Consider the following 14,690-nt stretch of genomic DNA (forward strand, 5'->3'; position numbering starts at 1 on the left):
ATAGTGTAGGAAATCTGGATAATTGTATGGTTTTTCTTGACAAAACTGCAGAAGAATGTTTTTCAATTGTTTCAAAAGAGAAAAAAAGACACAATTGAAATAGTAAAGTTTGATCAGGAAACTGACATTTTTGTAGGGACATTCCTCTTGTTGACTTTGCAGTTGCACTGTCTGTCATGCACCATCCCTTTCACAGAGAAGGGTAATCCCAATCTGAAATCAGCGCCATCCCTTGTGGCTACTTAACAGCTTCTTTTTCAGAAGAAGACAGCAGTTGAGCATTGCTCAGTTGTGGTGGAAATTGGGCTTCACCATTTCTCCCACATAAAGCAAACACCAAAAGGAAATTTGTAAGCAGGACTTTGATTTTTCCCCCTCTGTCTCCTTTCCTCCCCCTCCCTCCCTCCCCCTCTCCCTTCCCCTCTCCCTTCCTCTCTCCCTCTCCTTCCCCCTCCCTCCCTCCCTCCCCACAAATTGGCCAGATGGGAAGAGCCCAGGCTAGCTTCATGTGACACAGTGTTGTGTAATAGACAATTGCCCAGAGTTTGAAGATTAGGTTCAGTGGCTGCCTGAATGTGCTCCTTCCCTCCCCTCAAGACTTCTTGGCACTTGTCAGTTGTTGAATGAAAGAGAAATGTTTAATTTGCTTTTAGTCATGTAGAAATACAAAGAGCTATTGCCCTGGAGTATGTACCATTTTGGAGAACTTTATCAGAGATACTAGAATTATGCCGTTTATTCAGTAATAGTGCTTCTTGATCAAACAGGCAATCCATAGAGATGCACTTGCCACATTGCCAACTAAAGAGTATTTCCAGCTCCAGTAAATATCTAAACTCGTCCTAAGAATATAAAATTCTAAGCAAGCTTCAAGTAGAAACTACCCATCTTTATTCACTCAGGAAGCTTCATGAATCCTAAGAAGTTGAGATGGCTGAGATGTTGGTTAGGAGTGCTAACAAAAAAATATGTATTGCTCAATGATCACCTCCCTCTTATTATTGAAGTGGAAGATGATACACCCATAGCTCATGACCCTGAAGTTTCTGCATTGGGGACCCATGTTTTCTGTTTAGAACTCACTCACTGGCCCCCATTTTCTCATTATTTTTATTTTCCTTTGTGTTTTATATTCTGACAACTAATAGAAATTTGATGACCCCCCCCCAAAAAAGAGTGCTGAATATAATCCTCAATAATTTTTTTTCTTCGGAAGATTGCCTTATTGTTTGTACATATAAATTTAGAGAACAAGATAGAATAAACTGAAAAAATGTGAGGTATTATTAGCGCCTTGGAACACCAAAATAATAATTTCAGGAACAGAAAAACTGGATTCTTGCAGAGCAGCAAAGCAGCTCCACAGTTAGGCACTGAGACCACCACATCAGTGAGCCAGGCATATTTATGAAAAATGGGGGCAAAGTCTATGGAACGATGAACAGAACTTATTAAAGCCTTAAGCACTTTTTGGTATATTAAAGTGTGTTAAAATTAGAATTCTGAAATCATAAACCAGCTTAAAGTACTATCCTGCCAACAGCAAACCTTTCATTTTTCTAATTCCTCCTCACCCCAACAGTCTAGCTTGATTAGCATTCATTATAATTGCAGCGTGAATTAAACTTTATTCCATTTTACAATGGAAGAAACAAAACAGACTGTTTAAGCAAATCTATGAATCAGTAAAACACAAATTTCCCCAAATTTAGGTCAATAGCTAAGTGAATTTTGTTTGCCTACCCAGGGATAATATTACTTAACACAACAAGCAATAGGTCATATAACAGGTTCAGAAATGACTTGGGTTTAGCTTCCTTTGGATGGTAGGATTGTGATATTTTAAAGTATTTGAATATATGCATAAATATACCAGTTTAGCATCAGCCTTAAATGTCTGGGGAGTCTCAGAGTCTGTCTAAGATTCTGTTGATTAGGGTGTTATGCAAAATAATTTCCTAAAACATTCTCCAGAAAGCAGCTAGCTCCACAGAATCCTTTCACAGTGGTTAAACTTCAGCTCTCCCCCTCTGTCCCTCTTCTCTTCCTGGCTTTTCTTCATAGACCCAGATTACCTCAACTAAGTTGGGAGAAGAAAAGACTATTATTTTCTGTGGTCTTCAGGCATTCCTTAGGCATGCACTGAATCTCTTTAGCCAGCAATCATCCTACCAAAAGGCAGGCAAGCTGGATTAAATGTAAGCATGTTATTCTGACTCTATCACTATTTCCTGGTCAAATCCTCACAGATTGTATCTCACAGGAAAGTTGAAGATAATGGATATTATATAAGAATAGACTTTATTTATGCACAATTGTATATATTATTAAATAATTAAATGAATATGTAATTTATTTAGGTGGTTTATATTAATATAGATTTTTTTTCTTATTTTTTTTGCCTGTATTATAATTTCATAATTGATTTGCTGGATTGATTGCTCGTTATCATTTAATTTGTTTTTGTGTGCTGTTATTATAAACTGAATTTCCCTTTTATAATTAGTTATAAAAATATTCAACACACACACACCACACACACTAATGTTTTTGCAATAATTGGATTTATTTATTTTTGCTTTTGCTAGGAACCATTTACATGGATCTTCTAGAGCAGGGGTCTCTAACCTTGGGAACTTTAAGCCTGGTGGACTTCAACTCCCAGCTGGATGGGGAATTCTGGGACTTGAAGTCCACCAGGCTTAAAGTTGCCAAGGTTGGAGACCCCTGTTCTAGAGTAATTTTAGGAGCATGGAAATTTATCATACCTTAAATCCAGAAAACCAACTCTTTGCAGGCATCTAGTGGTTATCCATTCTCTCCTTCCCATCCCAAGGGCACAGCAACTTGCTGCTATTTGTGTATCTAAATACTAGGCTCCCTTGAAGTAGCCACTTCAAGGAGCCTGGAAATTTATCATACCTTAAATCATGGTTCTCAAGCCCTGATGAGGAGGATTGGCAATGGCACAGTGATGGTATGGAGGAGGAGGTAGGAGGCATGATAATGGTGAATTGATAGAGTTGGCAGCCATGGTGAAGAGGAAAAAAAAAGGAAGCAGTTCAGAGAGATAGCAGTAACAAGGAAGCAGTGGCCGGGAGGTGAATGACATCAGGGCAAACAAGCACAATTATTGTTTCACTTAAAAGGGTATTGAGGTAGCAATCCTGGATTAATACTAATTCTGCATTGAGATAGAATGGAAACTCTTCCCTCCAGTGCAAATACTGTTTGGAGGAGCCAATCCAAATAAGGATTAAGTGGGGGGACAAAAAGCTAACTCTCCTGTCTTTACCAAACTCATTACCAGAGTTTTACACTAGAATGGAGATGCTGCCTTTAAAAAAAAACACCACATGATTTGTGTTGTTGCTAATTGTGCAAATTGTATTTCTTCCAGTTGAGTCTGCAGCAGAATCAACTGCAAGAATTTCAAGAGAAGCCAAAATAAATTTCCATATCATTCCAAATATCTTCTGCGCAAACGTGCATTTAGATAGGCTTTTACCTAAAATATGGTTTGAAATAGAAAATCCTACTCTGGTCAAACATTCCTTTGAATGTTGTGGAAGTTAAAAGAAACTTGTACAGATTATTAGCATTTCACCATGGATTTCCACACATTTTTAGTAACATCTCTCATTCATTTCCAGAAATCAAATGTTTTGGGACATCTTTAGACATCCGTGCTGTGAATATATTAGTCACTAATCTTCCTTCTGTGCTTTTCTACATATTGCCATGACGGCTTCACCTCAGGTAAATATCCATCAAAGAGAATTTCTATTTCTTATGCTATTTCAATGTTACACTGATGTTTAGCACCTAGGCCATTTATTGAATGTTAAAGGAGAATTGATATTTGGAGCCAAGCCTCATTTCTCCTTCATCAAACAGCAGTCCATGTAGCCGAAAGAGCAGATAAGTGCCATTTACGTATGGCTTTGGGGAAAAGCACTTCTGATACACTAATCCAAACTTTTTAAAAGTTCACGCAGCAAGAGATACTTTTCATCTAAAATAAATGACATTATAAAGCCTTTTAATTTAATTTGGCATTTCTGAGTTTTCTCCTGCAGGTGGTTATTTTGCTGAAATTAAGACATTGCCACTATATTATGAATTTCACTGATGGGATTGTGATCCTACCTATACCATTCAATCACCTAAGAAGAAAAGACTTTATTTTTTGAACATTTCAGAATTCAAACTTCCATATTTTTCCTCATATTTTTGCTGCCCCTTTATTTCAGAAAACAAAAGGAACACGTGGCTTGTGGCTTGCTTGTCTAGATATTAATTTCCACTACAGTGCTTAATGAATAATTATAATGTTAACTTCTGTCACGTGGCTTTTAAAAAAATAAAAACCTTACAATCGATATGGGAAGAAGAGTGAAATAACAATTCCATATGATGAAGAATATAATGATGAACAGAAAATATGCAGATTTTTTTTTTCAGTGAACCACAAATGATCATAATAGTAAACACAAATTTTAGTGCCATATCTTGTGATCAAAATGGCATAGATATATTATGTCATCTATGAGATTCTGAAATATGGCCAAATATTTTCTAATGATTGCCAGGTCAATTATCCAACTGTTCAGTTGGAGGGCAGCCCACTAACCCATTTTAGAGGAACTGAAATCACAAATATCCTGGGTGGAAATGCTTTGCTTTATTGAAAGGTTCAGTTGTTTGATACTTTAATGTAACTAAACTGAAAGTAATGATGGAGTGGCCCAAGGGAGTCTCTTAACTCCCTTGCCTAGTGCCTCTCCCAATGAGCAGCAGTAGTGCCACAAATTCACTTTCCTGCCTTCACACAGCTGTCTATCTTTAAATATTCTCCCTGAGGGGAACCTCAGAGCCTTATGAGGCAGGCACCCCATAATCATGTTCCAATATATAACTCTAAAGATCTCCTCAGAAGGAAGGCAATGGTGTAAATGGCTTGGCCAGATGACATGCCACTCCAGATGTACAGTATCTAATGACAACTATATCAAATAGAAAGTATGAAAAGCTAGAGAAGTACCAGGGCCTGAAGACGGAACTAGAGAGGATGTGGAAAATTAAGTCCAAAATGATCTTAGTCGTGGAAAAAACACTTGGGGCTGTGACACCTAAGCTAGGACAGTAGCTCCAACAATTCCCAGGAAAAACAGCAGAGTTCCCTATCCAGAAGTGTAGCATGCTAGGAGCAGCTCAGATGCTGTGCAAAACCCATGAAGTCCCAGTCTCATGGCAGAGGACCTGAGATTGAGGAAGATAGATACTACCCACCGGGGTAACACTATATATACTGTTAATCTTATTAATGCTTTTTAAATTTCTTTTGCAGGCCCACTTTTTCACAGACATGAACCTCTAAATGTCCTTATCTTGTTTCAAGCAAAATGTGTCATTCGTTAAGATTCATTTTGTATTTCTTTTGTTCAAAAATATTCTATCAAAAACCTATCCATGGAGTGTTGAACTTCAGTTTGCATAGGTCACAACATCCTATGGAAATGTTGATTTAGTGACATTCAAAGGGGAAATAAACAACTTTGCTGTGAGCAGAATAAATATTTCACAGAATGTTATTGAGACTGAGTGTAAAAAATGCAAAACAATTACAGATGGTGGATTCAGATCAGTGGTTAAATGGAGCAATTACTGAAGGGGCTTTTTGAGACTAAGTCACTGTGTGATGAGAAAGCAACACATGCTCCAAAAATAATAACAATAATCCCCCAGTGAGACATTACTTTGACATGGTTGTGGAGCACGTGTATTCTGAGGAATATGAAAGCTATGCCAGTGGTTCAAATATACTGGACAGCAGGGATGGGATTCTACTGGTTCGGACCAGTTTGGGTAAACCGGATGTTAAAGTTACAGCTGGTTTGCTGAACCAGTATTTCAACTAATTGGCTGGCCCTGCCTTTCCTGCCCCTCCCAGGAGTCTCCACGCAGCCCGTTTTCAATGGAGGTAAATGCAGGGTCTGTGTGGAAGCCCTGGGAGGAAAAAAAACCTTCCAGAAGTCTGGAAACAGGCCTGTTTATGGCTTCCAGAGGACCTTTAGAGCCCCCAGGAGGTTGTTTTCACTCTCTCAAAGGTCAGGGGGGGGGCCTCTGGACCCTTGGGAGGGCAAAACACAGCCTTCTTGAAAAAACTGGAAGTCACAAAATGGGCCCATTTCCAGCTTCTGGTGAGCCTCCAAAGCCTGGGGGAGGCTGTTTTCACCCTCCCAGAGGCCTGGGGGAGGTCTCTGGACCTTGGGGGGTGGGCTGAAAAATGGCCTTCCCGGAAAAACCAGAAGTCACAAAACTGGCCTATTTCCAGCTTCTGGTGGGACTCCAGAGCCCGGGGAGGCTGTTTTTGCCCTTCCAGAGGCCTGGGGGAAGCACTGGAAACACTAAAGCAACAAATAACAGTTATAGCCAAGAAGATTAAGAAATATGAAGCTTGAATAGCGCACCATAGATAGAATCTCAATTTTCAGGTGAATCGGTTTTTCTACCAATCCATCAATGGAGAGACTTCAGAGAACCAATGAACCAAAACCTGACCAAAACAAAAAACAGTGCAGTTCTGGGTACAGATTTGGGACAACTGAAAGAAATACAACAAGGATCTAACTTGGATAAAGAAGGTGGATAAGAATGAAAAGAAGCTGAAACTCAGTACAATGTAGGATCAGGATTCTGTCCATCCGTCCATCACCAGGAAAACATTCTGAAATCTATAAAGAACTGGACAAGTTTGTTATGGAAGGAGAAGTCTTCCTCTATTCTAAGCCCTCTCTCGCTTGGTCATATAATGTAGAGTAGTGTTTATGCAGCTGCCCTATGCTTTCCAGTGCCCACATCATCATACACATACATAAATGCAATGTGAGGGTTCAGCAGAAACATATGTAGCACATCTGCACTTGCCCTGCAAAGACTCTCTCCTCCTTTTGTCTTTGTCTTTCTCATACATACTAATACAGAGGCTTCCTTTGGCCACAACTTAGGGAATGAATTGGAAAGAATGCCTAGGCCATTCTCTGCATGTTTTCCCCAGTTTGTTTAAAATCAGGGAGTGTTTGGACATGATTGTTTTGTTTGAGCAATGAGACGCTGAACCAGAGCATGAGTGCAACAATACTTTATTTTACAATAAAGGGCTGACCGTGCTTGCCAAGCCTGGAACTGGCTCGCAGCAATCAGCAACCGGTTGGACCCCGCAGCCTGCTTTTATAGCTGGCTGCTGGGGAGAGCCAACCAATGGGAATGGGGGAATAACGCCCACGTAAAGTGAGTGGACCTGAGTGAGAACTCCTTGAGTCCTCAGGACATAACACCCCTTCCCCCCCAGATGCGAACATGCATAGTCCTTGAGGTAGACGGGGGGTTTGTGTTGGCGCCTGGAACGGTGCAACTCGGGAACATTGTCTGTCTGTTCGGTACCAGTCTGTGATGGTCGAGCCGTCATAGTGTCGCCAACACTCTCTCTGGACTGGGCATCCTCGGGAACCACCGGGTTGGTTACTGGGGTCGAGCTCTCGTGGGTTGGATCAGGCTGGTCAACTCTCTGGGCGCTGTTGTCCGAGTTTGGGCTGACCGGAACGACCGCTGGTGCAGACTGGTTGCTGGGTACGATGTGGCTGGGCGGCGGATGAGGCGGTTCCCCTTCGACTGGAGACTCTGGATTCTTGTTGGCAAGGGTGCTGAAGCGCCTTCTAAGCTGGTCTATATGTCTCCTCCAGACGCGACCATCCTCCAGCCTGACTCTGTACGATCTCGGCCCGGTGATGGCGATGACCTCGCCTGGAATCCAAAGTGGGTCCCCAGCGAAATTCCTTGCGAATATCGGCTCCTGTAACAAAAAATGTCTAACCCCCGACGTAGAAGCGAGGGGAGAGTCAGGGCAGTATTGTGGGTGCAATCTGTCCAATACAGTCCTCAGGCGCCGGCCCATCAGAAGTTCCGCTGGGGACTTATTGGTGACTGCACAGGGGGTTGAGTGCTGGCTCATCAGGAACCGTGCGAGTTTGAGGTGCCAGTCATCCCTGCCAAACCTAGCGAGGGCCTCTTTGGTGGTCCTGACGGCCCTTTCAGCCAACCCATTACTCGCAGGGTGAAATGGGGCTGTGAAAATGTGGCGAATGCCCAGGTTGGCAGCAAAACGGCTGAATTCTACTGATGCGAACTGTGGGCCATTATCGGAGACAATGGAGTCGGGTAGTCCATGTGTAACGAACAGGCGCGTTAACACGTTGGTGATTGCTAGTGTGGTGGTCGTGGATAGCTGTGCCACGTCTATCCATTTGGAATAAGCGTCCACGACCACTAGGAACATCTTTCCATGCACGGGGCCTGCCAGATCGATATGGATTCTAGACCAAGGGGCGTTGGCGCTCTCCCATCTGGTAGGGGTGGCGATGGGGGAGCAGGACGGGATTCCTGGCAAATGCTGCAGGAACTTACCCAATTGACAATGTCCTCGTCTAGACCCGGCCACCACACGTAGCTGCGTGCTAATGCCTTCATTCTCACAATGCCGGGGTGTCCCTCGTGCAACGCCTCCAGGACTCGGGACGCAGCGAGGTCGGAATGACCACTCGAGTGCCCCACAGTAGACAACCCTGCAAACTGGACAGCTCCTGCATGCGAGTCTTAAAGGGTGCGAATTTGTTATCAACGTTGCCTCCCGGCCACCCCTCCTCACCCAGTCGAGCACCTGGGCGAGCGTTTGGTCTGCCTTGGTTTTAGCGGCGATGTCAAGGGCGGTGATGGGCAGGTCCAACTGGGTGATTTCGAAAATGGTGTTGACAGGAGCTGGGTCTTCAGCCGGAGCGGGTAAGGGGCAGCGACTGAGAGCGTCGGCGTGGGATAGAGTTTTGCCCGGGCGGTGAATAAGTTTGTATGAGTAGGCCGCTAGGAAAAGTGTCCACCTTGTCATTCTAGGGGAAAGGACTTGAGGTGTCTGTTTGTCGCCAGCCAGTAGGCCCAGGAGGGGCTTATGGTCGGTGACCAGTTCGAAGAAATGGCCAAAAAGGAATTCGTGAAACTTTTTCACGGCTGCAACAGCTGCTAGGGCTTCCTTGTCTATTTGGCTGTAATTTCGCTCCGTGGCGAGAGTGTCCTGGAGAAAAAGGCGATGGGGGCCTCGGCGCCATTGGGGAGTCTGTGACTAAGGACCGCCCCAATTCCAAAAGGGGATGCGTCTGCTGCCAGTACCAAAGGAAGGTTGGGGTCGAATTGGATGAGCACTGCCTCTGACGTAAGTAGTGATTTGACGGCGTTAAACGCCTGGTCTTCTTTGTGCCCCCAGTGCCACGGTGACTTTTTGTCTAGTAATCTGTGTAGGGGTTCGGCTACTGAGGCTTTATGGGGCAAGAAGGATGCATAAAAGTTCAGCAGCCCTAAGAAAGCTTGTAGCTCCGTTTTGGAGGTTGGTGTGGGAGCTTCGTGGATTGTTCTAACCTTGGACTCCAGGGGGTGAATGCCAGAGGCGTCAATTTTATAACCCAGAAAGTCCACCTGTCTAGTGGCAATGGCGCATTTTTCTTTTTTAACTTGAGGCCATGCTGTCTGAACCTCTCTAACACTGCTCGCACTCTCTGGAAGAGTTGGGGTCTGTCCCTGGCCGAGACCAAGATGTCGTCGAAGTAGGGTACTACACCAGGGAGGCCCTGTAAAATCCGCTCCATGAGGGATTGAAAAATACCTGGGGCAACACTTACGCCAAATTGGAGATGCTTGCATCGGAAGGCACCCCTGTGAGTGACGATGGTCTGAAGTTCCGCTGTTTGGTTATCAACAGGGAACTGCTGATATGCTTGAGACATGTCCAATTTAGCAAAAATACTGCCCGGCTCGAATGTGTGCAATAAGTGCTGAATGACGGGCACAGGGTAGGCGCTAACTTGTAAATATTTATTGATTGTTGTCTTGTAGTCCGAGCAAATTCTCAGGCTACCATCTTTTTAAGGGGTGTGACGATGGGCGTCTCCCACTTGGCGAAATCTGTTGGCTCAATGACCCCTTGTTTTAGTAGTTTATCCAATTCAGCGTCTAGTTTTGGTCGAATAGCAAATGGAACTCTACGTGGTTTTAATCTGATTGGGACTGCCTGGGGTCAACGGTGAACGAGATGGGGGTTCCATTATAACACCCCAGCTCCTCGCTGAACACATCTGCGTAGTCAGCGAATAAGGAGTCAGTGTCTGAGGTTGAGACAGCATGGACTCCTGTTAACCCTAGGCCGAGGTGGGGAAACCAATCGAGCCCCAATAAGGTGGGTAGATTGCCATTAACTACCACTAGAGGTAGGTGGCCTTTAAAAGCTCTAAAACTGACAAAGAACTTGCCTCTGCCGATCACGGGAATGGCCTTCCCCTGGTAGTCCTTCAGACCGAACTGGCATCTCTGAAGCCGGGTAGTAGATAGGCTGGGGTGGAGTCTCTTGAGGGTGTTCCACGAGATTATTGAGAGCGCTGACCCTGTGTCAACCTCCATGTGGCACGGTTTACCTTCTAGGGAAACGGAGAGAGAAATTTTACTAACAGCGTGGCAAGTACGCCTGGCAAGGCGGTGCGTGCGACAGTTTAATACTTGCCGGGGGCTTGGCAGACTCTCGCGATGTGCCCCCTCTTATGGCAGTTGTTGCAAGTGGCTCCTTTAAACTTGCAGGTGGCCCTTTGATGCGATCCCCCACAGGCTAGGCACAATGTGATGTGCTTGGGAGGACCGGTGTATTCTTGTTTGGCCCCTACCTGCGACCGTCTGTCGTTGGCGAGGCGGTGGACGTCGTTTTCATCGTTGTGGGTTTCCTCCGCTTCCACCTCTTCGGAATGGACTGGGAACGATGCTAGCTTGGCACTTGGGCCCTGAATTTCGGTGGCTGAGTTCGTTGCTAGCTCGGCTGCTAGGGCCTCCTCGACCGCTTGTGCGAGGTTGAGGTCTTTTTTTGCTAGCAGGCGCCTCTGTAGGTTGAGATCCTTGACCCCACAAACTAATTGATCGAGGAGCATGTCCTCCAAGTATGTTCCAAACCCACAGTGCAGGGCTGCTGTTCTGAGGGCGGCCATATATTGATTGATGGTCTCCTTACTTGATTGCTTCCTCATACGGAACGTGAACCTCCTGGCGATTTGTGAAGGCCTGGGAGCGTAGTGGTTAGTGAGGATCTCAAGCAACTCGGACCACGGAACGTTTTTCAATTCTCTCGGCGCTACGAGTGCTGCGGCGGTATCGTAAACGGTGGCTCCGCAGTAGATTAGGAAATAGGATTTTTTCCGATGCTCTCCCGCATCCGCCAAGCCGACCGCATCGATGTAATGATTGAAGCGGTTCTTATACGACTCCCACTTCTCTTCGTCTGGTTTAAACGCCGGGAATACTGGGTTGGAACTCATGGTGCTGGAACGGCTGGGCTACCTGCGGAAAAAATCTCTCTGGGACTACGGGCGCTCGTGAGTGATATCAGCTCTGGAGAGGTTTTTTTGCTACCCTCTCTTTCTCTCTCTGGGTTACCACGTTGGCTGCTAGCCGTTGGAGTTGTCTTGATTCGCGCCAAAAAAAGTGGGCGCTAGTGACTTCCTACAGCGCTGTGCTGTGTCTCCTACTGGCTCGAAATTCAAATGACACCCGTTTGAATTTCGCGCCACATACAGAGCGGCTGCGGCTCGCTGCGCTTCACTTTCCCTGCAGCGGGGTTAACAAGCGGCTACAGACGCTTCTAACTTTGAATCAGACCGCTTTCTCTGGCTGCGGATCAGCGTTTGCTCTTTTTGATCGCTCGTATTGTTGGCTGACTGCTCTCTCTGGCTGCGGATCAGCGTTTCCCTTGTCGCCAGCCGATCGCTCTCTCTGGGCTGCGGATCGGTGGCTAGTGACTCAGCGGTTGCAAGGTGCTTCTGGTAGCCATCCCATCCTCGTCGCCAGTGTTTTGTTTGAGCAATGAGACGCTGAACCAGAGCATGAGTGCAACAATACTTTATTTTACAATAAAGGGCTGACCGTGCTTGCCAAGCCTGGAACTGGCTCGCAGCAATCAGCAACCGGTTGGACCCCGCAGCCTGCTTTTATAGCTGGCTGCTGGGGAGAGCCAACCAATGGGAATGGGGGAATAACGCCCACGTAAAGTGAGTGGACCTGAGTGAGAACTCCTTGAGTCCTCAGGACATAACAATGATGAATTTCTTCACTCACATTTATTGTTTGACTAATGGATAAAACAGTGAAAGACCTCTGAGCCAGAATTTTTAATAGCCTTGCCACATATTTGCATTAAATCTTCTCTATGTTACCATAGCTATCAGAGACTCTCTAGATGCACCATGTAGTGATACTGAATCCTTACTATTTATGTAAACAGCTCAAACGAAGTAGAAACATGCAAAGCAAATCATTAGAAGTTTACTTTAGGCTATACAACATTAATGTTATTCATCACAATGTGATATGCAGTGTCAACAAATGGAGATATTCAGGTCACTAAGCACAGAAGCTCTTGTAAATCCACTTGCTGTGACAACAGTTGGCACAAAGCACTCATTTTATGCTGTTTATTATTGACCAATTTAAGGCTCCTTATGTGTCTCTAGGCAAGGCAGAGCAGGATGGAAAATTTAAATCCCTTCTGCAAGTCATCCTCCTCCACTATCAGGGCAATATTTTTCCTGACTCCTTCCGTATAATTATGACCTATATCTTTCAAGCAGAACATATGCTAGGGATGTGAGACTATTCTTTTCTTCAGAATGGAACATCAACACTATATTATCTTCTCCACAAAGAAAGAAAGAGATAAAGTCCCTATGATATCTACTGAATAAAGCCACAGGTGGAGAAATTGATAGTACCTGTAGTGCTTTATTTTGATTTGGAACCTGTTCATTTTTGTGTGAGAAACCAAAGGGATTGATACAGGGATACTACCATCAAGGTGAGCAAGTATCAAACATCCAGAATGGGGTACATGAATAACACAGAGATAGGCCCTAATCTGGAGTCCAATTAGTTGATTCCTTAATTTAACCTTGTTTGAAAAGTACCTTTATAAAATCAGATTAATTAGTTCAGTCTATTAACCAAGGACCTCCTCACAACTTCCTGTCAGCTTTCAATAACTAAAATCAGTGGAGAATCAGGCTGGCAGACAGGTAAATTGCTACTGCTGAGTGTGAAGGGAGGGGTGTGAGGGACAAGTGTGGCATTGTGTGAGTGCAGTGGAATTTAGGGTTGCTGCTGTTGGGTGTGGGAGGCTTATCAGAGTGACTTATAATCTTCCCTGCCAACTTCCCCATTGATTTTGCTTCTGGGAAACTGACAGGGGAGACCATACATGTCAATCACCTGAAGATGGGATTTTGTAAATGTTTTAAGTGAGCTGGTTACCAAGCACTCACATCAGGATCACATGACCATGTGGGTGCTGGGGGCCAGAAGTTAGAGGATTGGTCAAGTACCACTCATTGAGGACTACTTATGTATTTTGATGAAATCATTGGATCCTGTGGACACATCTGATGTGTGGTGAGGCTGTTCTATGACTCTTACTATCCTTACTATCCTTCAATGTAAAAAAGCACAATATCCAGCAGGAAACAAATCAATTGCCCTTTTTCCTTTTTTGAAAGTATGCTTTGGCCATTATTATATACATATATTTAGCACTTATACTTATTTTGTCCCATTTCACAGAGGTTTACAGAGTCAGCATATTGCCCCAACAATCTGGGTCCCCATTCTACCTACCTCAGAAGGATCGATGGCTAAGTCAAGCTTGAGCCTGGTGAGATTTGAACTATCAAATTGCAGGCGGCCAGCAGTCAGCAGAAGTAGCTTGCAGTATTGCACTGTAACCACTGCGCCACCATGGCTCATACAGTACTGGTTACTTCCTAATTACACAGGTGTCCTGGTTACCTCCTAATTAGACAAGCATAACATGCTATTGTGGTAGCAGTTCCTGTCAGAAACTCAAAAAACCATTGTTAAAATCAGAAGACTAGGCTTCTGCTGGGCATTGCTTGATAAAGCATATGATTCCAATTCTGGCAAAGCTGCGCTGGTTTCTGGTAGATTACTGCAATAAATTCGAGGTTGTGCTGATATAGAAGTCTCTATAAAGGTTGGGTCCTGCCTATCAAAAGGAACAACTTCCCTCTTATGTTAGGATTTATTTTGTTTTTTGTCTGGGAAGTTGGTCCATTTTGAGATTATTAATTAAGTTGTTTTTGGTGGCAACTCCAACTTTTATGAAACTAACCCTATCAGAAGATCTCACTGTGCCTTCCTTTCCCACCCTAAATATGTTAAAAGTGTCTTTTATACTCAAACCTTTCACACAAAAAAATATAGGGAATGTTTATGGATGATGTGTATCATGATGTTTCAGTTGTTTTATTATTGTAGTTTGGGTCTTTCAGTTGTTAAGTTACATGGTCAGTCTACTGTATATGGGAATGAAATGGGATAGACAAATAAGCAAATAAAGTCTCCCCGTTTTTAGTTATGCATTCAAAATGGTGTAATACCAAATTATCCAGAGACAGTCAATCTATAACAAAAAAAGCTGATTACATTACTTGGATCCAGGATAAGAATGGAAAGAAGATGGGGACTGTTCAGTTATTACTTTCTCTGGAGCTACCATACTTTACTTGGAAAATGGAATCTACACTTAAGCATGATTTCTCCTT

The sequence above is a fragment of the Pseudonaja textilis genome, chromosome 3 (assembly GCF_049901715.1).
Source record: "Pseudonaja textilis isolate UNSWEBS1 chromosome 3, rPseTex1.2, whole genome shotgun sequence".
Taxonomy (NCBI): domain Eukaryota; kingdom Metazoa; phylum Chordata; class Lepidosauria; order Squamata; family Elapidae; genus Pseudonaja; species Pseudonaja textilis.